This window comes from Chelonia mydas, chromosome 1, assembly GCF_015237465.2.
Source record: "Chelonia mydas isolate rCheMyd1 chromosome 1, rCheMyd1.pri.v2, whole genome shotgun sequence".
Classification (NCBI taxonomy): Eukaryota; Metazoa; Chordata; order Testudines; family Cheloniidae; genus Chelonia; species Chelonia mydas.
Window position 1 is genome coordinate 218,065,227 of NC_057849.1, and position 26,820 is coordinate 218,092,046.

The 26,820-nt window shown below is 49.8% G+C and overlaps 1 long non-coding RNA gene and 7 other non-coding genes across 9 annotated transcripts; 6 read left to right on the forward strand and 2 right to left on the reverse strand.

The window, feature by feature from the left end:
• The first annotated feature begins 253 nt into the window (after positions 1-253).
• On the forward strand, positions 254-6,961 carry LOC119565252. Of its 2 annotated transcripts, none has more exons than XR_006284648.1 (3): positions 254-376; positions 3,771-3,847; positions 6,397-6,961. It is a non-coding gene; the product is annotated as an uncharacterized LOC119565252 (long non-coding RNA). The 2 variants fall into 2 exon arrangements; XR_005223881.2 differs by having other exon boundaries at positions 319-497.
• Positions 6,962-15,140: 8,179 nt separating this feature from the next.
• Positions 15,141-15,214, forward strand: TRNAI-AAU. Its single transcript has one exon. It is a non-coding gene; the product is annotated as a tRNA-Ile (tRNA).
• A 1,365-nt stretch (positions 15,215-16,579) lies between these two features.
• Positions 16,580-16,652, reverse strand: TRNAA-UGC. Its single transcript has one exon. It is a non-coding gene; the product is annotated as a tRNA-Ala (tRNA).
• Positions 16,653-17,914: 1,262 nt separating this feature from the next.
• On the forward strand, positions 17,915-17,988 carry TRNAI-AAU. The gene has a single exon. It is a non-coding gene; the product is annotated as a tRNA-Ile (tRNA).
• A 2,753-nt stretch (positions 17,989-20,741) lies between these two features.
• TRNAI-AAU lies at positions 20,742-20,815 on the forward strand. Its single transcript has one exon. It is a non-coding gene; the product is annotated as a tRNA-Ile (tRNA).
• Positions 20,816-22,168: 1,353 nt separating this feature from the next.
• Positions 22,169-22,241, reverse strand: TRNAA-UGC. Its single transcript has one exon. It is a non-coding gene; the product is annotated as a tRNA-Ala (tRNA).
• Positions 22,242-23,474: 1,233 nt separating this feature from the next.
• Positions 23,475-23,548, forward strand: TRNAI-AAU. The gene has a single exon. It is a non-coding gene; the product is annotated as a tRNA-Ile (tRNA).
• A 2,719-nt stretch (positions 23,549-26,267) lies between these two features.
• On the forward strand, positions 26,268-26,341 carry TRNAI-AAU. Its single transcript has one exon. It is a non-coding gene; the product is annotated as a tRNA-Ile (tRNA).
• The last annotated feature ends 479 nt before the right edge of the window (positions 26,342-26,820 follow it).

The window sequence follows — 26,820 nt, forward strand, 5'->3', positions numbered from 1 at the left end:
CAATTACAACTGTATCCACAAATGAACTATATGATGCCCCTTCCACCTTTCATTATGCTGCCGTATCTTCCTGCAGGTAGTTCACTGGCATCGCCTGTGGCATCAGCTTTGCTCTTCTTACAAGTAAAATGTAAGATTGGGGATTAGTCCTGCTTTGAGCAGGGAGTTGGACTAGATGACCTCCTGAGGTCCCTTCCAACCCTGATATTCTATGATTCTATGTATCATTTCACTCTTCTTTCATCTGTTTCAGCTCTCTGCAAGGCAAAGATATCCTTCACACTGCTACTCACAAGCTGTCTGCAGCACTGGCTGGACAAATAGAGATGATTAGCATGAATCTACAAGATGGGGCAAATCATCCTGCTCTTCTGGGGTATGATTATGGTGTGTTTATGTGATGAGGCAAATTCTGCTCATCCCCCATGTGGGGAACTGTACCTTTAAGAGACTCTGACATGTGCCAGACATGGAGGATCCTGTGAACAGTGGAACCGGTGAGAGTTCGTTGAAAGTAGTTGGAATTTTTATAACTGAAAATTTTCATTTAAAAATAAAGGGAAAAAATCTGACACCCCCTCCCTTTTTTTTGAGAATTTCCCTTGCTCCCCTCACCCCCACTTTTAACAGGTCTACAAGTGGCTTAATTTTTCTGCATGCAGGGGGACAGGATTTGTGACATCAATGCAAGGAGTGTGCAACCTCTGTATGTTCTCTGATTCTGCGAAGTTACCTGTGTGTCACGGCAAATAGGGAATTTGAAGGTGGTGGAAGCAGGGATACATAGAGCCCTGCACTGATACAAAATGTGTACCCACATCCGATCTGCAAACATGGTTTGCAGATATCTGCAGATTTGCAGGGCTCTAGAGATAGGGCCAGTGGATGCAAAGGTAATTCCCCTCAGTGAAAGAGGATGAAGGAATAGATAGTACAAAGGTTACTTCAGCCTTGAAGCCATGAGTGTGGCCTGGGACAAAAGCTTATTTTGCCCAAGAGTCTGAGTCAATCTTCTTCATACAGGCCAGCTGCTGAGGTTGATTCTGGAGGCAGGATACAGAGCTAAGTGAACAAATCCATGCAAGGGCATCAGACTGTTAGTTGTCTCTTTTTCTTGGTTCAGAGTATCCAGCCAGCAACACTATTCCTGACAGAACCATGTTAACACATCCCACACAGCACACCGTACAACAGTGTATGTACCAGTGTATTCTAGGACACTTGAAGCATCTACATCCTGGTGCCCAGCACCGTTATTGAGAATTAAGACAGGCTTTAAATTTTCCTCCAAATATTTACTCCTATCTACTGGGAGAGTTGTGGGGGATTCTGGGAGTTTTGTGTGACATTCCAGAATTCCCCACCCCCAGTCAACCTCACTGCAGTTTGTCAGCTTGAATCTCGGACTGAATCAGACTGGAGTAGTCATGCTGGCTCTTTACACTAGCAGCCAGTCTCACAAGAGATTGGTGGGCCTGGGAAAGTCATGCAACTGATGATGGTCAGCATTAGTAATACGTGGAATCCAGGTTATATTAAAAAGTTCAATATAATAGGACTGAACTATGGTGTATAGGGCACTGCCTCAGAGAAGCCTAAGGAGGAGCAGTGGTTCCAGTGGTCTGATATTAATGCCGCCCTACCCATTTCCTGGAATGTCTTGTCTTAATGGAGCACTCATTTTGAACCACAGCCTCAAACTCTACTCAAAAGTGGGATGATATAGTCCTGGGAGTGGCTACAGAATGTCCAAATGAAGGATATCTTGAGCTTTCTCTGTATGCATCTTGGACCTACCTAAGAGCAAAAAACTATCCCAATGAAAGTTTCATTCTTCATACACAAGGCAAGAGTCATTGCTTTGTGAACACTAGTTACAAATACACAGCATTACTTCCTGGCACACGGGGTGTGGGCAAGTGTATAATAGGTGAATGCTGTGGAGAAGCCTAAGAACACTTGTTTGTATGAGAAGAGACAGAAAGTGGGACACCTTTCCATCATGCACCAGGAATATTAATGGGGTCTCAGTTTCTATGGGGATCGGTGCAATCCTGCCAGGCCTTTTGTTTTCTTGAAGTAGTCTGGATAAGTTTCAATAGCCAACAAGGGCTAAGAAAGGCAGATTTCAAGTTTTAAAAGGCTCCTTAGTTCTTCAATAAGATGCAGTAAAGGACAAAAGTACTTTAAAAAAATTGTACTTTACCTTTATTGCACGTATTACACTAAAGAACATTGTCTAAACCCAGAGCCAAGGTGACACTTCAGCCACTGAAATCCAGGTGTAAGGAAAAAGATGTTAGGCTCAGCCAGACACCAAAGGCAGAGTGAATCGCTACGTTTCAAGGAGATATAAAAAATCTGTATGAAAAATGCAGAGTAATGTTTATTTTTAAAGGAAAGACATCCCCCCTCCCCGCCCCCAATAGAATCATAGAAATGTAGGCCTGAAGGGGAGCTCAAGAGGTCATCTTAGCCATCCCCTCCACACTCAGAGGAAAGATTTAAGTATACTATATTTTGTTCATGGTACAAAATAAAATACAGTGCAAATTTTCACATTTGTGTGGTACCACAGCGTATGTTCTTTTGCTGAAGTAGGGAAAATGTGGATATGGCACATTAGGCTTCACATAAAGATGCCCCTTAAAATACAGGACAGGTGATCAAAATGCTCATGTCAAATGCAATTATGCAGCGAAGCTGATGGACAAATCCTGGATTTTGCCACAGAAATGTTGCTTTCTGCTCTTGAGCTTCTCCTCCCATCAGTTTGCTTTCCTCACCCTCTTATTTTGTCTGTTTTTTGGTTTTCCCCACTAGGAAGAGTTTGGATTTCCTGTGCCTGCTTCCGTACATCTTCCTTAACAGGACAAAGTGGGAGAGAGAACCTTCCATCTAAGGACTAAAGCTGATCCAGAACTTGGTTCTCTCTGCAAATTTCAATTTTTGGAGGAAATTCAAAACACTGAAAAAATTGATATGAAAACCAAAATATTTTTATTCTGAAATGTTGCTGCAGGGCCTAATGGGGATTCTAGTTCAGGTGCCCCACTCACCTTGATAGGCTGGGCTTTCTGGTCAGACTACATCTCCCATGATACACCACGGTCTTCCCTCTTGGAGATGGGAGATGGTGCATCATGGGAGTCCCTGGCTATGGGGCATCATGAGAGATGTAGTTCAGCCAGGGAGCCCAGCCCATAGAAGACAATGGGGACAAGAGGCAACTGAACGACAACTACCATGAGGCACCACGGCAGAATTTCAAAGTCAAAATATTTTGGTTTTATAGCATTCAGTTTTTCAGTGTTTACATGGAAAAACAACAAGGAGTCCGGTGGCACCTTAAAGACTAACAGATTTATTTGAGCATAAGCTTTCGTGGGTAAAAACCTCACTTCTTCAGATGCATGGAAAAAGTTTGAGCAGCTCTTTTTCAGGACATCATGTATCACACAAACCTTCTTTCAGGGATGACTTGGGGAGTGTCTGTGTTTAACTTAGCATCCAGGCTTGTCTGAAGGAAAACAAGCAGCAGCCACTGAGCTACTCTCCTGCAGACCTTAGGAAATCCACATTAGGGGAGACTGTGTATCCGATTCTAATGGTGAAGGAGCAGGGGCAGAAGAGACTATAGTATTTGTGTGGCAGTTACCATACAATGCTCCCATAAACAGCCACATAATTTCCAGTTTGATGCACAATTAATCAAAAGATTATTACAAGACTCCTTCCATTTTTTAACATTTAAGTTTCATGCCTCACAGGTCTTCACTAGAAACTTATACTGTAGAAGACTGGAAGGGACCCTGAGATGTCATCTTGTCCAGCCCCCCGTGCTGAGGTAGGACAAAGTAAACCTAGACAATCCTTAACAGGTGTTTGTCTAGCCTGTTCTTAAAAAACCTCCAATGACGGGGGTTCTACAACCTCCCTTGGAAGCCTATTCCAGAGCTTAACTACCCTTGTAGTTAGAAAGTTTTTCCTAATATTTAACCTAAATCTCTCTTGCTGCAAATTAAGCTGATAACTTCTAGTTCTACCTTCAGTGTACATGGAAAATAATTGATCACAGTCCTCTTCATAACAGCCCTTAACATATTTGAAGACTGTCAGGTCCTAATCCAGCCCTCTTTTCTCAAGACTAAACATGCCCAGTTTTTTAATATTTCCTCATAGGTCAAGGTTTTCCAAACCTTTTACAATTTTTGTTGTTCTATTCTGGACTCCCTCCACTTTGTCCACATCTTCCTTAAAGTGTAGCACCCAGAACTGGACACAGTACTCCAGATGAGGCTTCACCACTGCTGAATAGAGTGGGACAGTTACCTCCTGGGTCTTACATATGACACTCCTATTAAAACATCCCAGAATGATATTAGCTTTTTTCGTAAGCCCATCACATTGTTGGTGCATATCCAATTTGTGATCTGCTACAACCCCCAGAGCCTTTTCAACAATACTTCTGCCTAGCCAGTTATTCCCCATTTTGTAGTTGTGCAGATGATTTTTCCTTCCTGAGTGTAGTACTTTGCATTTGTCTCTGTTGAATTTTATCTTGTTGAATTCAGACCAATTCTTCAATTGTCGAGGTCATTTTGAACTCTATTCCTGTCTTCCAAAGGGATTGCAACCCCTCCCAGCATGATCTCATCTGCAAATTTCAATTAGTTTTGCACTCACCTTATAGTAATTTCATCTAGACCACATTTCTCTAGTTTGCTTATGTGAATGATTCAGACATATTACTAGGCCAGTAACCCTGTCAAAGATGGAAATTAGGTTGGTTTGGCATGATTTGTTCTTGACAAAGCCATGCTATTTATTTATTTATATAATAGCCATGCTATTATAACTCTATTATCCTCTTGGCACTTACAAACAGATTGTTTAATAATTTGTTCCACTATCTTTCTAGGTGACTAGTCTATAATTTCTTAGTCCTCTTTGTTCCCCTTTTTAAAGATATGTACTATAACTACCTGACTCCATCTTTTGGGACCTCACCTATCCTCCATGAGTTGTCAAAGATAATTTGCTAATGGTTCTGAGATTGCTTCAGGTGGTTCCTTAAGTACTCAAGGATGAATTCCATCAGGCTCTGCCAACTTGAATACATTTAACTTATCTGAATATCCTTTCCCTATTTTGTCTTGCATTCCTTCCCCCTTGTTGTTAATATTGTGTTAAGAATCTGGTATTGGAACAATTTACCAAGGGTCATGGTGGATTCTCCATTACTGACAATATTTAAATCAAGAGTGGATGTTGCTCTGAAAGATCAGCTCTAGGAATTATTTTGTGGAAGTTCCATGGCATATACTATACAGGGGATCAGACTAGATGATCACAATTGTCCCTTCTGGCCCTTCTGGCCTTAGATTCATAGATTCTATGGTCCCCATTAATGTTTTTAATGAAGAATGAAACAAAATAGGCATTAAACACCTCATCTTTCTTGATGTCACTGTTGTTAACTTTCCTTCCCCACTAAATGGACAACCTGGTCTTGGTCTTTCTCTTGCTCCTAATCAGGGCTGGATTATGACGTTCTGAGGCCCTAAATTATGTCAAGTGTAAGAGGCCCCGTACCATAAAAATATTGAATTTATTATTTTCACAGAAAGTACATTGACTATATAAACACAAGTTTTATATCTGCATATATAAAAAGGCGAAGTTGTAAAAATAGAATAATCTAACTAAAACATGTCATGCAATATGCCTGTTTGCATTATAAAGTAGTTTCAAATTAACATATTTTCGTCTGATTTCTTAATTAGTAGATGTGAAAGCTTTATATCTACAGCAACACAAAAGCAGTCACAGTTACACAGACCAGCTTACCTAATGGAAGCAGTACTACCTGCAGTATGTCTGTTTGCACATCACATTAATTTTAACAGTGAAATTCAAAACATTTTCTTTCATGATTTTTGAAAAGCAGAATCATTGATGATGTCCTCAAATGCTAAGCTACGGAGTTTGTCACTTTCAATACACAGAATGCTTAGGGCAGATAGCTTTTCTTACAGCATTTTCTAGGCAGACATCTCTCTTCATGTTTGCTTCTCTATCCTCTGTCTCCCCCAGGATCACTAATTAATCTTGAGTAAACACCTTGGACACACAGAATGACAACAAACTATACACACGAAAGAGAGAGAGAATTTACCAGAAAAAAGACTGGTAATCTCTAGTCAGGCATTGCTAAAGTGAGAAAAACTAGTCTATATTCAAGCAAATATATTGAATATTAGAGGCTTTAATAGCCTATAAATCATATATGCACATAGTTTGAAATAACTTGCTCACCCAGTACTCAGAATATTTGGATATATATGTATATCTTCCTTCACTTCTCTCAAAACCCTCTATTTATCCTTTCATCAGCATTCTCTGATATTTACTGTGAAGGTTCCCGAAACTGACGGAGGGAAGCGAACACACATTTATCCTCCTCAAGAGCCACTCGATCCAAGTCCGTAAGACGATCACCTGCAAACTCAATCATGTGAAGCATGGATAGTGCATGAAGCGGAGAGCGGTGTGCACACTAAAATACAAAATTGTATGTATGTACAGATCAAAAGAAGAAAGAACACACTAACACTTAAGAAAACAAAGAAAAGCAGGAGCGAAGGCACTATACGACTGAGCATGCTGGACTGTAAACAAAAGATGGCGGTCTTCTGGCTATTACCAGCTAAGGGGGACACTATACATGACATCAGCCCTACGATGAATCCCATATGAGTATGAGCTTGGTAGGATTGCTTCACAACACAGCCGTGTCCGAACTCACATTTTTCCCGATTTTATCGGCAGTAAGACCAATTATTTATTTATTTAAATAAATTATGAAGGCATGGTCAGAATTTTACCAGTAGCAGGTGGCCAAAAAATCGCTGCCTTAGGAGACTGATAGCAGACTTACTCATAGAAATACTAATTTTACAAGTGCAATTATCATTTTTTTTCTCAGTCCTGGTCCTCCCACCTGTCAATAATGAACAATTAGTGAAGGGTAAGGGTAGGGTAATGGTATTTGTGTAGCCAAATGTGTATATTTTTTGTCATATTTGAATGAAAATGTCTGTATTTAGAGAGAATCTTCTTTCCCCATATCTCCTTTATTTATCAACCGATTTTGATAAAATTTGAAATGGAGTCAATTTTTTTCATTTTTAGAGGCTCCTCATATTGCAAGGCCCTAAAATGTAGCTTAGTTAGCTCATGCCTTAATCCAGCCCTGCTCCTAATATAATTATAGAACCTCTTCTTATTGTCTTTTATGTCCCACACTTGGTATTACTCATTTTGTGCTTTAGCTTTTCTGATTTTGTCCCTACATGCTTGTGTGCTATTCTTTGCACTCATCTTTAGCAACTTGTCCAGGTTTCCACTTTTTGTAGGATTCCTTTTTGATATTCTGGTCAGTAAAGAGCTCCTGATGCAGCCATATTGGTGTTTTACTATTCTCCCTATCTTTTCTTTGCACTGGCATAGTTTGCTGTTGCACCTTTAATATTGTCTTTATGAGAAGCTGCCAGCTCTCCGGAATGCCTTTTTCCCAAAGATGTTCTTCCCCTGGGACCTTTCCCACCGAAAGTTTGGGTTTGTTCCAATCTGAGTTTGTTCCAATCTGCTTTTTTGAAGTCCATTGTCTATATTCTGCTGTTCTAACTCCTTCCTTTCCTTAAAATCACTAAATCTATCATTTCATGAACACTTTCACCCAGAGTGCCTTCTACCTTCAGATTCTCAACCAGTTCCTTCCTGTTAGTTAGAATCAGGTCTAAAAAGGCTGTCTTCTTGGTTATTTCCTCCACCTTTTGAAACAAAAGTTGCCCCCAATGCATTCCCAGAACTTATTGGAAATTTTGTGTTTTGCCGTATTATTTTTCCAACAGATGTCTGCGTTGTTAAAGTCCCCCATCCCTACCAGGTTTTGTGTTTTGGATATTTCTGTTATTTGTTCTAGAAATGCCTCATCACCTTCAACTGGTTTTATAGTTTATAGAAGACCACTACTATGACATGGCCCCTGTCCCCACCCTTTTATCTTTACCAAGAGACTTTCAACTGGTCTGTTTCTCACCTCCTTCTGGACCTCAGAACAAGTGTATACATTTCTGATGTATAATGCAATACCTTCTCCCTTTTTTTCCCTGCCTGTCCTTCTTGAACAAGTTATTCCTGTCATGAGATTTATCCCATAGAGTCTCTGTGGTGCCAAGTAAGTCATATTTTTTCTTTCGTACTAATACTTCCAGTTCTTCCTGTTTATTTCCTATATTCCTTGCATTTGTGTGTAAACATCTAAGAGGTTGAGCAGATTCCCCCACTGTTATCACCCTTGTTCTTGTATGTCCCTGTTGTAATTTTCTGCTTCCCCCCAACATTTAGTCCTCTGTTAAGCTCACCATTTTAAACCTAACTTTCGACTTTTGTCTCCTGCCCCTTTTGAACCTAGTTTAAAGGCCACCCCTAAGTTGGTGAGTGGTGTGTGAAGATGCTCTTCCCCTTCTTGGTTAGGTGGACCCCATCTCTTCCCGGCACTCCTTCTTCCTGGAACTGAATCCCATGGTCAAAGAAGCTGTCAGAATTCCCTCCCCACTCTGAACTCTAGGGTACAGATGTGGGGACCCGCATGAGAGACCCCCCCCAAGCTTATTTCTACCAGCTTAGGTTAAAAACTCCCCAAGGTACAAATTCTCTCTTGTACCTTGGATTAGGTAACGCTGCCACCACCAAGTGATTTAGACAAACTCAGGGAAAGGACCACTTGGAGTTCCTACTCCCCTCTAATATCCCCCCAAGCCCCGCACCTCCTTTCCTGGGGAAGCTTGAGAATAAACAAGATGAGCACAGACCAACCTTGGTTTTTTTTAGGACACACAAAAAATCCCCAATCAGATTCTAAAAGAAACAGAACTTTATTAGAAAGAAAAAAGGTAAAAGAAGCATGTCTGTAAAATTAGAATGGAAGATAATCTTACAGGGCAATCAGATTCAAAAATACAGAGGATTTCCCTCTGGGCCGAACTTTAAAGTTACAAAAAGAAAACCAGGAATACACCTTCCTCTCAGCACAGAGAAAATCACAAGCCAAAACAAAAATAAGCTAATGCATTCCCTTGCTAGTACTTACTAATTCTAATGGCGTTGGATTGCTTGCTTCCTTGATCTGTGTCTGGCAAGCATACAGAACAGACAGACTAAAACCTCCCACACTCTCCCTCCCCCACCCCGCCCCAGATTTGAAAGTATCTTGTCCCCTTATTGGTCCTTTTGGTCAGATGCCAGCCAGGTTACCTGAGCTTCTTAACCCTTTACAGGTAAAAGGATTTTGTGCTTCTGGCCAGGAGGGATTTTATAGTACTGTATACAGGAAGGTTGTTACCCTTCCCTTTATATTTATGACAGAAGCTGAAACCCACCCAGCAATACCATCTGTGCAGCCATGCATTCATCTCCAGGGTACATGTGTCCCTCTGTGGATCCTCACCCACAACCAGGAGGATGGACAAGAATACCACCTGTGCCCCGGACTCCTTCAACAGTGCTCCCCAAGCCTTGTAGTCACTGCAGATCTGCTCATGCTGCGACCTGGCAGCATCATTAGTGTCCACATGGATGAGCAGCATGGGGTAGTGTTCAGGGAGACAGATGAACCTTGGAAACCTTTCCATACTGTTTCAGATGTGGATTCCAGGAAGCCAGCACAGCTCCCAGGACAACATGTCACATCAGCAGATGGAGCCTCTGTCCCCCTCAGAAGAGAGTCACAGACCACCACCACTCTAAGTCTCCTCCTCTTGGGTGTGGCGTTAGAAACACCACCGCAAGGAGTCACATTAGCTAACCCAACATTAAGCATGACTTTGCAGTCAATGTAGGTAGGGACAAGTTGTGTTTAGCATCATCTCAGCTGGTTGTGGTTAAACCAGTAGAGGTTCCAGTACAGGTTAATCCAACCAGTGGACACACCATTAAATACTACAGTCAAGATTTTCAAAAATGACAGGTGAGTTTGGGTTCCTGAATGTTTAGATACCCAACTGGAGACACCTTAAAGGACCCTGATTTGCAAACATCACTGAGTACTGCTTTCTAAAAAGGCCTCTTTATGGTCCCTCAGATAGGGCATCAAAACATGGATGTCAACTTCTCTCTGACTACAGTGACTACAAAGCTAGGTTAAACATTGTGTTAGTTAGGGTCCAACATGACATAATTATTTGAGTTCAGACAACTCCATATTCTTTCACTACAACAGGGCAAGTCTGGCCCTATTCAATGTTCTTATGGTTACTAGTTGGGTTAAGAAGTTCTTCCAACTGGAAGGTTAACTGCAAAAGGAGAGAGAGAGAGAGAGAGAGAGAGAGAGAGAGAGGCCAAAGAGAAGGAAGAAAATTACTGGTGTCCACTACATCTCCTTTTTAAAAATCGTCTCTCCCCTGGATTAATAAGAAGAGCCCTACCAAATTCACCGTCCATTTTGGTCAATTTCACAGTTATAGGATTTTTAAAATAATAAATGTAATGATTTCAGCTATTTTAAACCTGAAATTTCACAGTATTGTAATTGTAGGGGGTCCTGACCCAAAAAGGATTTGTGTGGGCTGGTCACAAAGTTATTGTAGCGGGGTTGCGCTTACTTCTTACCCTTGCTACCCTTACTTCTGGGCTGCTGCTGACATCAGGGCTGTTTTCAGAGCTTGGCAGCTGGAGAATGGCGGCTGCTGGCCAGGAGCCCAGCTCTGAAGGCAGAGCCGCTGCCAGCAGCAACAAAGAAATAAGGATTGCAATACCATGCTGCTGCTGGCGGGGCACTGCCTTCAGAGCTGGGCAGTGCAAAAGTAAAGGTGGAAATAATGCGACCAATATTCCCCCTAATTTTTTCCATCCATGTGCGGAATAGATTTTTGTTATGTAATATAGAAGCTGTTTTGTGCTGGCTTTGTAAATCTTAGTATTGGAATATCCGCCAGGTTTGTCTGCCCCGTTCTGTTTGAAGTTCACCAAAACTGAGGGTATGTCTAAACTATGAAGTTAGGTTGATTTTATAGAAGTCAATCTTTAGAAATTGATTTTATACAGTCGATTGTGTATGTCCCCACTAAGCACATTAAGTCGGCGGAGTGCGTCCTCAATACCATGGCTAGCATCGACTCACGGAGCAGTGCACTGTGGGTAGCTATCCCACAGTTCCCATAGTCTCCGCTGCCCATTGGAATTCTGGGTTAAGCTCCCAATGCCTGATGGGGCAAAAACATTGTCGCGGGTGGTTTTGGGTACATGTCATCAGTCTCCCCTTCCTCCCTCCGTGAAAGCAACAGCAGACAATTGTTTTTCACCTTTTTTCCTGGGTTACCCATGCAGACACCATAGCATGGCAAGCATGGAGCCTGCTCAGCTCACCCCTGCTGTTGTGGACATTGTAAACACCTCGTGCATTATCCTGGAGTATGTGCAGAACCTGGCTAAGAGACGCCAGCATGAGGATGATTGTGAGGAGGACATGGACACAGACATTCCTGAAAGCACGGGATGTGGCAATTGGTATATCATGGTGGCAGTGGGGCTGGTTGATACAGTGGAATGCTGATTCTGGGCCAGGCAACAAGCACAGACTGGTGGGACTGCATAGTGTTGCGGGTGTGGGATGATTCACAGTGGCTGAGAAACTTTCACATGCGTAAGGCCACTTTCCTGGAACTTTGTGAGTTGCTTTCCCCCGCCTTGAAGCACAGGAATACCAAGATGAGAGCTGCCCTGACAGTTGAGAAATGAGTGGCGATAGCCCTGTGGAAGCTTGCAACACCTGACTACTACCGGTCAGTCGGGAATCAATTTGGAGTGGGGAAATCTACTGTGGGGACTGCTGTGATCCAAGTAGCCAATGCAATCACTGAGGTTCTGTTATCAAGGGTAGTAACTGTGGGAAATGTGCAGGTCATACTGGATGGCTTTGCTGCAATGGGGTTCCCTAACTGTGGTGGGGTGATAGACGACACACATATCCCTATCTTGGCACCGGACCACCTTGCCAACCAGTACACAAACCACAAGGAGTACTTCTCAATGGTGCTGCAAGCACTGGTGGATCACAAGGGACGTTTCACCGACATTAACATGGGACATTAATTCCCTGTAAGGCAACCACCCTCCTGGCTTCAATCACAGCTGGCAAAGGAAATAAAATAATTATTGTTTTGAAACCATGCATTCTTCCTTTATTAATTAAAAAAAAAAAGTGAGATAACTGACAAGGTAGCCCAGGTGGGGTGGGGTGGGGTGGGGGAGGAGGGAAGGACAAGGCCACATTGCGTATTGTAGCAACACTACAAATCAAAACTGTTTGAATGACAGCCTTCTGTTGCTTGGGCCATCCTCTGGAGTGGAGTGGCTGGGTGCCCGGAGCCTCCCCGCCCACGTTCTTGGGCGTCTGGGTGAGGAGGATATGGAACGTGGGGAGGAGGGCAGGCGGTTATACAATGGATGCAGCGGGGTCTGTGCTCTTGTTGGCTTTCCTGCAGCTCCACCAGATGCCTCATTATATCTGTTTGCTCCCCCATTAGCATCAGCATCGCCTCCAATCACTTAATGCTTTCCTGGCCTCTGCCATTGAATGCCTCCATGCATTCAGCTGTTCCCTATCAGTGCGGGAGGACTGCATGAGCTCAGAAAACACGTCAGCGCGAGTGTGGTTTTTTTGCCTTCTAATCTGCCATAACCTGAGGGATGGCGATAATAGGGGGAGCATAGAAACATTTGCACCTGCGGGGGAATAAAAAAGGAGAGTAAAATTTAAGACGATACATTTCTGAGAACAAAAGGGAGACTTTCACAGTGAATCAAGCAATTCACAGCAGACAGCACATGTGCTTTAGGTACAAAGTCGCATTTTGCCTTTTATATTGAGCGTCTGCCGGTATGGTGACACATCACACATGGCTGGGCAACAGAATTCGGTTTCCAGGAAGCTACGGTAAGCCAAAGGGTACGTGGGTTTGGCTTCTTACGCCTTCATAACATGTGGGAATGGTTTCAAACTTCAGCGCCCTCCTTTCCCATAGCAAGCAATGCTGGTTGGGTTTCACATTTAAAAGGAGGGGCTGCGGTTTTTGGGTGGATGTGCAGCACACACCTTCCCCCACCCCTCTATGTGGCTATTTGGGATGATCCCTTCACCCTTCCCCCAGCCGCGTGTCTATTCTCTGGAATGATCCCTTTTAGCCAAGCACAAACAACCCAGCATAAACAGAGTCCTTTTACTGTTGCCTTACAAAAATTCCCCTATTTCAACCAGGTGACCATGAATGATATCACTCTCCTGAGGCGAACTCAGAAAGATATAGACCGAATGTTGCTTGAATGCGACCAGAACCCAGGATCATTCGCTGCCGTGCTTTGTGCTGCAATGATTCCAGACTACTTGCTACTGGCTTGGCGTGGTAAAGTGTCCTGCTGTGGAGGACGAAATAAGGCAGCCCTCCCCAGAAACCTTCTGCAAAGGCTTCCAGAGTGCCTCCAGGAGAGCTTCATGGCGATGTCCCTGGAGGATTCCCGCTCCAACCTGAGACACATTAACAGACTTTTCCAGTAGCTGTACTGATTGCAAATGCATCCCAATTCTTCAGGGCAAATCAGACGTTAACCACTATTGGTTTTAAACCCTGTACTGTAGTTACAAATGTTCACTCACCAGAGGTGCCTTCTCCGGCTTCAGGGTCGGGGATCCAGCCTTGGGAGGGTATTGGCTCCAGGGTGATTAAAAGGTTTTGGCTGCCGGGGAGAACGGATTCACCGCTTCTTTGCTGTGCATTCTCCTCCTCCTCCTCCTCTTCCTCATCCAGAAAAGCCTCCTCCCAGTTGCATGACACTCCCTCCTTGCAGGTGTCCATGGACAGTGGTGGGGTAGTGGTAGGGTCCCCCCTTAGAATACAATGCAGCTGGTCATAGAAATGGCATGTATGGGGCTTTGACCCAGAGCAACCGTTTGCCTCCTTTCTCTTTTGGTAGGCTTGCCTGAGCTCCTTAACTTTCATGCAGTACTGCTGTGTGTCCTTGTTGTAGCCTCTCTCCACCATGCCCTGAGCGATTTTGGCAAAAATATTAGCATTTCTTCTTTTGATCAGAGTTTTGCCTGCAGAGATTCTTCTCCCCATACAGCAATCAGAACCACTGTCTCCCTTTCAATCCATGCTGGAGCTAGTTTGTGATACTGGGGGCACTGCATGGTCACCTATGCTACTGAGCTCACCACGGTGACCAAACAGGAAATTAAATTCAAAATTTCCCAGGGCTTTTCCTGTATACCTGTCTAGTGCATCAGAGTTCCAAGTGCTGTCCAGAGCGGTAACACTGGAGCACTCTGGGAAAACTCCCAGAGACAAATACCATCGAACTGCATCTGCACTACCCCAAATTCGACCCAGCACGGTCGATTTAAGCGCAACTCCCCTCGCCAGGGAGGAGTGCAACAGTTGATTTTAAGAGCCCTTCACGCTGATGGAACAGGGTGGGTTGTGTAGACACATTCATTTTAAAATTGACCTAAAGCAGATAAATTCAACCTAACCCCGCAGTGTAGACTAGAGCTGAGTGACCTCAGCTGGCTCCCACAAGAAGCATTGTCACAGTGGTCTCAGCTGAGGTGGTATCACGCTCTAGTGACAGCTCAGAAAGAAAGGAGCAGGTCCCCCACTGCAGCGGAGCAGGCTGGAGGATATGTGTATCCATCTCACTACTTCTCCCATGCTCTTCCATGTGCGCTAACTTCCGCCAACCTGTCTCCAGCCTCCAAGACAGCGCAAGGGGGAGAAGGGCCGGGGACGAAGAGCTTTCTGCTTGGCAAGGGCTCGCTTTTCGGGAGGCAAAGCGGGGAGAAGGATGGAGGCCACCGGAGGAGCTTAGCCCGCTGACTCTCAATGGCTTCTAAAAGAAGGGCAAGAGAAAGTACCATCGCTGCCTTGCTCCCGCTGCCTCTTGCACGCAAAGCGAGGGCTCTACCACTTGAGCTAATTCCCCGCTTTGGCCTGTGAAGCTCTTGATCCAACCATGTCATACCAGACGCCACGCTGTCCTGACTCCTTCCAAATGGGTCAGGTAAGCCAGTGCTTCTTGTGGGCCGGCTAGCTCAGCTGGTTAGAGCGTGGTGCTAATAACACCAAGGTCATGGGTTCAAGCCCCATGCTGGCCACTCTGGATGCAGAGCATGGCTTCTGCTCTTTTGGCTGACTCCTAGGGGTTGGAGAGGCCAAAAGGAGATGGGCTGAGTGGCTTGCAGAGAACAGGCAAGAGCCCTCCTGGGGGAAGGGACCAGCCTGCGCTGGCAAGGCAAGGCTCTGGCCACCTGCTTTCCTCCCCGATCTGGGCTCCTTGCTCGGCCTCCTGGCTCAAAGGGGGAGGAGAGGGGAAGGGAAGGGAAGGGTGAACCTGGCCAGCTGTCTTCCCAGCTCATAGGCGATTGGGCTTGAGCTGGCAGCCCAGGAAGCAAAATCACAGGGCTGCTGGCTCACCTACATTGTCCCCAGCGGCTTGACCTGATGGCCCAAATTCTTGCCGGCCGCCATCTCCACCCAAATGTACCCGAGAGTGGATCATGCTCTCCAGCCCAAGCCCCAGAGGAAGGCTTAATACTCGGCACGCTAAGCGAGGAGAGAGGTTGCAGAGTCAGCCTGCGCAGGGTGAGCTTGGGAGTTCCCTGGACACCATCCTCCCACAGGCAGCCCTGGAGCCCACAGCTCAGACAGGAAGGAGCAGGAGGAGCACTCTGCCCAGGGGCAACGCCACTCTAAGTCAGCTCGAGTTGCTTTCTCTTCTACCCCTTTTCTCCCAAAGTCTGCTGGCCTCACAGTAGCCATTCCTGGGACACAGGGAAGATGCAGGCACGGAATTCTACCTAGCCGCAGCCAAACGCGCATGCTATTGAGGCACTGTAGAAACCCCACTCGGACACATTGACGTAGCTAAACATTACTTCCATGGACCCGACGTGTGCAGAAAACGAACTTTCTTGTGAAAAACTCTCCTCTTTCGGCTAACCTTTCAAATGGCTCCAAATGGGAAAAAACACACCCTGAAACACCCAAACTGTCCGAATGCTCCCAATCTCAAAAGAAAAGAAAGGAAAAGATTTCTAAGTGGCCACGCTGCCCGAACTATACAGCTCCGCAAAGATTTCTAAGTGGCCACCCTGCCCAAATTGTACAGCGGGAGGGACATTACACAGAAAGGGGGAATGGAAAGCTGCCCAAATTGAGATGATGTGGAAAGCCACAGCCCCGTCACTACTCCTACTCTTCACACTTCTTGCAACAGCTGATGAATTTCCAGGTGCTTTTCTCACCCCAGCCCACGCCAGGGGAACACCTTGAGAAGCTCCCCATGGGTTGCCTAGTTCAACTGGTCAGAGCGTAGCACTAACGGAGGCAAGGTGGTGCAAAGGAGCCCCTGGGTGGCTGTGGGCCTGGGGAGGATGGCTTTTGATTCTCGGCCTGACTGCTACAGAGAGCAAGGCCAAAAGTCGGCTGGCTGGCCCACCCGGAGCCCTTAGTCAACTGCTTGGAGAATGTGGGCATCGATCCCACTACCTCTCGCATGCAAAGCGAGCGCTCTACCGCTTGAGCTAATTCCCCACAGCTGGCCTGACTCCCAGGCACCAGGCACAGGCTCTGTGGCCTTAAGCAGAACACAGCCTGAGATGGGGGGACTACCCAGAGTTGGGGAAGGGGCCCGAGTCCCAGCCACGCGCCTCAGCACAAACACCAACACTCCCTCCCTGGAGTGTGTCGGGAGAGGGGGTGAGGGGTGAGAGTTAGCCCCTGGAACAAGCACCAAACTTCAGAAGACAACGCAGGGATAGATCACTTGATGATTGCCTGCTCTGGCCATTGTCTCTGAAGCACCTGGCATCGGCTACCGTCAGAAGACATGATACTGGCCTAGATGGACCATTGGCCTCACCCAGAAGGGCCGTTCTTATCTTCGCCACTTTCCTCTAACCCAAACAAAGCCAGGAGCAGGCCCAGCTCAGGAACTCTAGCAGGGCTCACACAGGCTCCCTGGCCGCTGGCACAGCGTACAGCAAAACGACCCTGCCTCCGCCCGGATAGACACCCGCAGACTTACCGTTCCTGACCAACACAGCCCTGCCCCGCTTTGGCTTTCTCCAAGCTGTCAGTGTGCTCTGCTCCACGGCTGCCGTGCTGGCTGAGATCAGGAGGCTGTGTGGTCTCGCGGTCTCAGCTGAAGTGGAATCACGTGCCCCTCCCCTCACCCCCGCCCATCTCTTCATTCCCTTCACGGAGCCTTGGGATGGGAGTAATTCTGTATTTGAGTGGCACTCCCTCCCAGCCAATCAGCTTTGTGTAGACTAGCAGCGAGGGGGGGGGAAGGGATCGCGCTCTAGTGACAGCTCAGCAAGAAAGGGGCAGGTCCCCCACTACAGCGGAGCAGGCTGGAGGATATGTGTATCCATCTCACTACTTCTCCCATGCTCTTCCATGTGCGCTAACTTCCCCAACCTGTCTCCAGCCTCCAAGACAGCGCAAGGGAGAGAAGGGCCGGGGACGAAGAGCTTTCTGCTCGGCAAGGGCTGGCTTTTTGGGAGGTAAAGCGGGGAGAGGGATGGAGGCCACCGGAGGAGCTTAGCCCGCTGACTCTCAATGGCTTCTAAAAGAAGGGCAAGAGAAAGTACCATCGCTGCCTTGACGCTGGAAAACGCGGGCCTCGATCTCGCTTCCTCTCGCATGCAAAGGGAGGGCTCTACCACTTGAACTAATTCCCCCATTTGGCCTGTGAAGCTCTTGATCCAACCATGTCATACCGGACGCCACGCTGTCCTGGCGCCGGCCGGTGACTCCTTCCAAACGGGTCAGGCAAGCCAGTGCTTCCTGTGGGCCGGCTAGCTCAGCTGGTTAGAGCGTGGTGCTAATAACGCCAAGGTCATGGGTTCAAGCCCCATGCTGGCCACTCCGTGTGCTGGATGCAGAGCATGGCTTCTCCTCTTTTGGCTGACCCCTAGGGGTCGGAGAGGCCAAAAGGAGATGGGCTGAGTGGCTTGCAGAGAGCAGGCAAGAGCCCTGCTGGGGGAAGGGACCAGCCTGCGCTCGCAGGGCGAGGCTCCGGCCACCTGCTTTCCTCCCCTCTCTGGGCTCCTTGCCCAGCCTGTTGGCTCAAAGGGACAGAGACTTGGGCCCGGGGAGCGGAGGGGAAGGGTGAACCTGGCCAGCTGCCTTCCCAGCTCATAGGCGATGAGGCTTGAGCTGGCGGCCCAGGAAGCAAAAGCGCAGGGCTGCTGGCTCACCCGCATTGTCCCCAGCGGCTTGACCTGATGGCCCGAATTCTTGCCGCCCGCTATCTCCACCCAAATATACCTGAGAGCGGATCATGCTCTCCAGCCCAAGCCCCAGAGGAAGGCTTAATACTCTGCACCCCTAGCTAGAGGAGAGGCTTCAGAGTCAGCCTGCGCAGGGTGAGCTTGGGATTCCCTGGACCCCATCCTCCCACAGGCAGCCCCGGAGCCCACAGCTCAGACAGGAAGGAGCAGGAGGAGCACTCTGCCCAGGGGCACCACCCCTCTAAATCAGCTCGAGTTGCTTTCTTTTCTACCCCTTTTCTCCCAAAGTCTGCTGGCTTCACAGTAGCCATTCCTGGGACACAGGGAATTCACAGGCACGGGACTCTACCTAGCCGAAGCGAAACGCGCATGCTGAGAGGGAAGACGCAGGCATGGGACTCTACCTAGCCGAAGCCAAACGCGCATGCTATTGAGGCACTGTAGAAACCCCACTCGGACGCATTGACGTAGCTAAACATTACTTCCAAGGGCCTGACGTGTACAGAAAGCCAACTTTCTTGTGAAAAACTTTCCTCTTTCGGCTAACCTTTCAAATGGCTCCAAATGGGAAAAAACACACCCTGAAACACCCAAACTGTCCGAATGCTCCCAATCTCAAAAGAAAAGAAAGAAAAAGATTTCTAAATGGCCACCCTGCCCGAATTGTACAGCTCCGCAAAGATTTCAAAGTGGCCACCCTGCCCAAATTGTACAGCGGGAGGGACATTACACAGAAAGGGGGAATGGAAAGCTGCCCAAATTGAGATGATGTGGAAAGCTACAGCCCCGTCACTACTCCTACTCTTCACACTTCTTGCAACAGCTGATGAATTTCCGGGTGCTTTTCTCACCCCAGCCCACGGCAGGGGATCACCTTGAGAAGCTCCCCGTGGGTTGCCTAGTTCAACTGGTCAGAGTGTGGCACTAACGGAGGCAAGTTGGTGCAAAGGAGCCCCTGGGTGGCTGTGGGCCTGGGGAGGATGGCTTTTGATTCTCGGCCTGACTGCTACAGACAGCAAGGTCAAAAGTCAGCTGGCTGGCCCACCCAGAGCCCTTAGTCAACTGCTTGGAGAATGTGGTCATTGATCCCACTACCTCTCGCATGCAAAGCGAGCGCTCTACCGCTTGAGCTAATTCCCCCACAGCTGGCCTGACTCCCAGGCACCAGGCATAGGCTCTGTGGCCTTAAGCAGAACACAGCCTGAGATGGGGGGGCTACCCAGAGTTGGGGAAGGGGCCCGAGTCCCAGCCGCATGCTTCGGCACAAACACCAACACTCCCTCCCTGGAGCGTGTCGGGAGAGGGGGTGAGGAGTGAGAGTTAGCCCCTGGAACAAGCACCAAACTTCAGAAGACAACGCAGGGATAGATCACTTGATGATTGCCTGATCTGGCCATTGTCTCTGAAGCACCTGGCATCGGCTACCGTCAGAAGACATGATACTGGGCTAGATGGACCATTGGCCTCACCCAGAGCGGCCGTTCTTATCTTCGCCACTTTCCTCTAACCCAAACAAAGCCAGGAGCAGGCCCAGCTCAGGAACTCTAGCAGGGCTCACACAGGCTCCCTGGCCGCTTGCACCGCGTACAGCAAAACGACCCTGCCTCAGCCAGGATAGACACCCGCAGACTCACCGTTCCTGACCAACGCAGCCCTGCCCCGCTTTGGCTTTCTCCAAGCTGTCGGTGTGCTCTGCTCCACGGCTGCCGTGCTGGCTGAGATCAGGAGGCTGTGTGGTCTCGCGGTCTCAGCTGAGGTGGAATCACGTGCCCCTCCCCTCACCCCCGCCCATCTCTTCATTCCCTTCACGGAGCCTTGGGATGGGAGTAATTCTGTATTTGAGTGGCACTCCCTCCCAGCCAATCAGCTTTGTGTAGACTAGCAGCGAGGGAGGGAGGGGGAAAGAGATCGCGCTCTAGTGACAGCTCAGCAAGAAAGGGGCAGGTCCCCCACTACAGCGGAGCAGGCTGGAGGATATGTGTATCCATCTCACTACTTCTCCCATGCTCTTCCATGTGCGCTAACTTCCCCAACCTGTCTCCAGCCTCCAAGACAGCGCAAGGGAGAGAAGGGCGGGGGACGAAGAGCTTTCTGCTCGGCAAAGGCTGCCTTTTTGGGAGGCCAAGCGGGGAGATGGATGGAGGCCACCGGAGGAGCTTAGCCTGCTGACTCTCAATGGCTTCTAAAAGAAGGACAAGAGAAAGTACCATCGCTGCCTTGACGCTGGAGAACGCAAGCCTTGATCCCGCTGCTCTACCACTTGAGGTAATCCCCCCATTTGGACTGTAAGGCTCTTGATCCAACCATGTCATACCGGACGCCATGCCGTCCTGGCGCCGGCCAGTGACTCGTTCCAAATGGGTCAGGCAAGCCAGTGCTTCCTGTGGGCCGGCTAGCTCAGCTGGTTAGAGCGTGGTGCTAATAACGCCAAGGTCATGGGTTCAAGCCCCATGCTGGCCACTCTGTGTGCTGGATGCAGAGCATGGCTTCTGCTCTTTTGGCTGACCCCTAGGGGTCGGAGAGGCCAAAAGGAGATGGGCTGAGTGGCTTGCAGAGAGCAGGCAAGAGCCCTGCTGGGGGAAGGGACCAGCCTGCGCTGGCAGGGCGAGGCTCCGGCCACCTGTTTCTCTCCCCTCTCTCGGCTCCTTGCTCGGCCTGCTGGCTCAAAGGGACAGGGACTTGGGCCCGGGGAGCGGAGGGGAAGGGTGAACCTGGCCAGCTGCCTTCCCAGCTCATAGGCGATGAGGCTTGAGCTGGCGGCCCAGGAAGCAAAAGCGCAGGGCTGCTGGCTCACCCGCCTTGTCCCCAGCGGCTTGACCTGATTGCCTGAATTCTTGCCGGCCGCTATCTCCACCCAAATATACCCGAGAGCGGATCATGCTCTCCAGCCCAAGCCCCAGAGGAAGACTTAATACTCTGCACCCCTAGCTAGAGGAGAGGCTTCAGAGTCAGCCTGCGCAGGGTGAGCTTGGGATTCCCTGGACCCCATCCTCCCACAGGCAGCCCCGGAGCCCACAGCTCAGACAGGAAGGAGCAGGAGGAGCATTCTGCCCAGGGGCACAACCCCTCTAAATCAGCTCGAGTTGCTTTCTTTTCTACCCCTTTTCTCCCAAAGTCTGCTGGCTTCACAGTAGCCATCCCTGGGACACAGGGAATTCACAGGCACGGGACTCTACCTAGCCGAAGCCAAACGTGCATGCTATTGAGGCACTGTAGAATCTCCCCTCGGACGCATTGACGTAGCTAAACATTACTTCCAAGGGCCCGACGTGTACAGAAAGCCAACTTTCTTGTGAAAAACTCTCCTCTTTCGGCTAACCTTTCAAATGGCTCCAAATGGGAAAAAACACACCCTGAAACACCCAAACTGTCCGAATGCTCCCAATCTCAAAATAAAAGAAAGAAAAAGATTTCTAAGTGGCCACCCTGCCCGAATTGTACAGCTCCGCAAAGGAAACCAGTGGGAGGGACATTACACAGAAAGGGGGAATGGAAAGCTACCCAAATTGAGATGATGTGGAAAGCCACAGCCCCGTCACTACTCCTACTCTTCACACTTCTTGCAACAGCTGATGAATTTCCAGGTGCTTTTCTCACCCCAGCCCACGCCAGGGGATCACCTTGAGAAGCTCCCCGTGGGTTGCCTAGTTCAACTGGTCAGAGCGTGGCACTAACGGAGGCAAGGTGGTGCAAAGGAGCCCCTGGGTGGCTGTGGGCCTGGGGAGGATGGCTTTTGATTCTCGGCCTGACTGCTACAGAGAGCAAGGCCAAAAGTCGGCTGGCTGGCCCACCCGGAGCCCTTAGTCAACTGCTTGGAGAATGTGGGCATCGATCCCACTACCTCTCGCATGCAAAGCGAGCGCTCTACCGCTTGAGCTAATTCCCCCACAGCTGGCCTGACTCCCAGGCACCAGGCACAGGCTCTGTGGCCTTAAGCAGAACACAGCCTGAGATGGGGGGGCTACCCAGAGTTGGGGAAGGGGCCCGAGTCCCAGCCACGCGCCTCGGCACAAACACCAACACTCCCTCCCTGGAGTGTGTCGGGAGAGGGGGTGAGGGGTGAGAATTAGCCCCTGGAACAAGCACGAAACTTCAGAAGACAACGCAGGGATAGATCACTTGATGATTGCCTGCTCTGGCCATTGTCTCCGAAGCACCTGGCATCGGCTACCGTCAGAAGACATGATACTGGGCTAGATGGACCAATGGCCTCACCCAGAGCGGCCGTTCTTATCTTCGCCACTTTCTTCTAACCCAAACAAAGCCAGGAGCAGGCCCAGCTCAGGAACTCTAGCAGGGCTCACACAGGCTCCCTGGCCGCTGGCACAGCGTACAGCGAAATGACCCTGCCTCCGCCAGGATAGACACCCGCAGACTCACCGTTCCTGACCAACGCAGCCCTGCCCCGCTTTGGCTTTCTCCAAGCTGTCGGTGTGCTCTGCTCCACGGCTGCCGTGCTGGCTGAGATCAGGAGGCTGTGTGGTGTTATGGTCTCAGCTTAGGTGGTATCACGTGCCCCTCCCCTCACCCCCGCCCATCTCTTCATTCCCTTCACGGAGCCTTGGGATGGGAGTAATTCTGTATTTGAGTGGCACTCCCTCCCAGCCAATCAGCTTTGTGTAGACTAGCAGCGAGGGAGGGAGGGGGAAAGGGATCGCGCTCTAGTGACAGCTCAGCAAGAAAGGGGCAGGTCCCCCACTACAGCGGAGCAGGCTGGAGGATATGTGTATCCATCTCACTACTTCTCCCATGCTCTTCCATGTGCGCTAACTTCCCCAACCTGTCTCCAGCCTCCAAGACAGCGCAAGGGAGAGAAGGGCCGGGGACGAAGAGCTTTCTGCTCGGCCAGGGCTGGGTTTTTGGGAGGCAAAGCGGGAAGAGGGATGGAGGCCACCGGAGGAGCTTAGGCCGCTGACTCTCAATGGCTTCTAAAAGAAGGGCAAGAGAAAGTACCATCGCTGCCTTGCTCCCGCTGCCTCTTGCACGCAAAGTGAGGGCTCTACCACTTGAGCTAATTCCCCGCTTTGGCCTGTGAAGCTCTTGATCCAAACATGTCATACCAGACGCCACGCTGTCCTGACTCCTTCCAAATGGATAAGGCAAGCCAGTGCTTCTTGTGGGCCGGCTAGCTCAGCTGGTTAGAGCGTGGTGCTAATAACGCCAAGGTCATGGGTTCAAGCCCCATGCTGGCCACTCTGTGTGCTGGATGCAGAGCATGGCTTCTGCTCTTTTGGCTGACCCCTAGGGGTCGGAGAGGCCAAAAGGAGATGGGCTGAGTGGCTTGCAGAGAGCAGGCAAGAGCCCTGCTGGGGGAAGGGACCAGCCTGCGCTGGCAGGGCGAGGCTCCGGCCACCTGTTTCTCTCCCCTCTCTCGGCTCCTTGCTCGGCCTGCTGGCTCAAAGGGACAGGGACTTGGGCCCGGGGAGCGGAGGGGAAGGGTGAACCTGGCCAGCTGCCTTCCCAGCTCATAGGCGATGAGGCTTGAGCTGGCGGCCCAGGAAGCAAAAGCGCAGGGCTGTTGGCTCACCCGCATTGTCCCCAGCGGCTTGACCTGATGGCCCAAATTCTTGCCGGCCCCTATCTCCACCCAAATGTACCCGAGAGCGGATCATGCTCTCCAGCCTGAGCCCCAGAGGAAGGCTTAATACTCGGCACCCCAAGCTAGAGGAGAGGCTTCAGAGTCAGCCTGCGCAGGGTGAGCTTGGGAGTTCCCTGGACCCCATCCTCCCACAGGCAGCCCCGGAGCCCACAGCTCAGACAGGAAGGAGCAGGAGGAGCACTCTGCCCAGGGGCAACGCCACTCTAAGTCAGCTCGAGTTGCTTTCTCTTCTACCCCTTTTCTCCCAAAGTCTGCTGGCTTCACAGTAGCCATCCCTGGGACACAGGGAAGTCGCAGGCACAGGACTCTACATAGCTGAAGCCAAACGCGCATGCTATTGAGGCACTGTAGAAACCCCACTTGGACGCATTGACGTAGTTAAACGTTACTTCCAAGGGCCCGACGTGTGCAGAAAACGAACTTTCTTGTGAAAAACTCTCCTCTTTCGGCTAACCTTTCAAATGGCTCCAAATGGGAAAAAACACACCCTGAAACACCCAAACTGTCCGAATGCTCCCAATCTCAAAAGAAAAGAAAGGAAAAGATTTATAAGTGGCCACCCTGCCTGAACTGTACAGCTCCGCAAAGATTTCTAAGTGGCCACCCTGCCCAAATTGTACAGCGGGAGGGACATTACACAGAAAGGGTAATGGAAAGCTGCCTAAATTGAGATGATGTGGAAAGCTACAGCCCCGTCACTACTCCTACTCATCACATTTCTTGCCACAGCTGATGAGCTTCCAGGTGCTTTTCTCACCCCAGCCCACGCCAGGGGATCACCTTGAGAAGCTCCCCATGGGTTGCCTAGTTCAACTGGTCAGAGCGTGGCACTAACGGAGGCAAGTTGGTGCAAAGGAGCCCCTGGGTGGCTGTGGGCCTGGGGAGGATGGCTTTTGATTCTCGGCCTGACTGCTACAGAGAGCAAGGCCAAAAGTCGGCTGGCTGGCCCACCCGGAGCCCTTAGTCAACTGCTTGGAGAATGTGGTCATTGATCCCACTACCTCTCGCATGCAAAGCGAGCGCTCTACCGCTTGAGCTAATTCCCCACAGCTGGCCTGACTCCCAGGCACCAGGCATAGGCTCTGTGGCCTTAAGCAGAACACAGCCTGAGATGGGGGGGCTACCCAGAGTTGGGGAAGGGGCCCGAGCCCCAGCCACACGCTTCGGCACAAACACCAACACTCCCTCCCTGTGGTGTGTCGGGAGAGGGGGTGAGGGGTGAGAGTTAGCCCCTGGAACAAGCACCAAACTTCAGAAGACAACGCAGGGATAGATCACTTGATGATTGCCTGATCTGGCCATTGTCTCTGAAGCACCTGGCATCGGCTACCGTCAGAAGACATGATACTGGCCTAGATGGACCGTTGGCCTCACCCAGAGCGGCTGTTCTTATCTTCGCCACTTTCCTCTAACCCAAACAAAGCCAGGAGCAGACCCAGCTCAGGAACTCTAGCAGGGCTCACACAGGCTCCCTGGCCGCTGGCACAGCGTACAGCAAAACGACCCTGCCTCTGCCAGGATAGACACCTGCAGACTCACCGTTCCTGACCAACGCAGCCCTGCCCCGCTTTGGCTTTCTCCAAGCTGTCGGTGTGCTCTGCTCCACGGCTGCCGTGCTGGCTGAGATCAGGAGGCTGTGTGGTGTCGCGGTCTCAGCTTAGGTGGTATCTCGTGCCCCTCCCCTCAGCCCCGCTCATCTCTTCATTCCCTTCACGGAGCCTTGGGATGGGAGTAATTCTGTATTTGAGTGGCACTCCCTCCCAGCCAATCAGCTTTGTGTAGACTAGCAGCGAGGGAGGGAGGGGGAAAGGGATCTCACTCTAGTGACAGCTCAGCAAGAAAGGGGCAGGTCCCCCACTACAGCGGAGCAGGCTGGAGGATATGTGTATCCATCTCACTACTTCTCCCATGCTCTTCCGTGTGCGCTAACTTCCCCAACCTGTCTCCAGCCTCCAGGACAGCGCAAGGGAGAGAAGGGCCGGGGACGCAGAGCTTTCTGCTCGGCAGGGGCTGGGTTTTTGGGAGGCAAAGCGGGGAGAGGGATGGAGGCCACCGGAGGAGCTTAGCCCGCTGACTCTCAATGGCTTCTAAAAGAAGGACAAGAGAAAGTACCATCGCTGCCTTGACGCTGGAAAACGCGGGCCTCGATCTCGCTTCCTCTCGCATGCAAAGTGAGGGCTCTACCACTTGAACTAATTCCCCCATTTGGCCTGTGAAGCTTTTGATCCAACCATGTCATACCGGACGCCACGCTGTCCTGGCGCCGGCCGGTGACTCCTTCCAAACGGGTCAGGCAAGCTAGTGCTTCCTGTGGGCCGGCTAGCTCAGCTGGTTAGAGCGTGGTGCTAATAACGCCAAGGTCATGGGTTCAAGCCCCATGCTGGCCACTCCGTGTGCTGGATGCAGAGTGTGGCTTCTGCTCTTTTGGCTGACTCCTAGGGGTCGGAGAGGCCAAAAGGAGATGGGCTGAGTGGCTTGCAGAGAGCAGGCAAGAGCCTTGCTGGGGGAAGGGACCAGCCTGCGCTGGCAGGGCGAGGCTCCGGCCACCTGCTTCCCTCCCCTCTCTGGGGTCCTTGCTCGGCCTGCTGGCTCAAAGGCACAGAGACTTGGGCCCGGGGAGCGGAGGGGAAGGGTGAACCTGGCCAGCTGCCTTCCCAACTCATAGGCGATGAGGCTTGAGCTGGCGGCCCAGGAAGCAAAAGCGCAGGGCTGTTGGTTCACCCGCATTGTCCCCAGCGGCTTGACCTGATGGCCTGAATTCTTGCCGGCCACTATCTCCACCCAAATATACCCGAGAGCTGATCATGCTCTCCAGCCCAAGCACCAGAGGAAGGCTTAATACTCGGCACCCCAAGCTAGAGGAGAG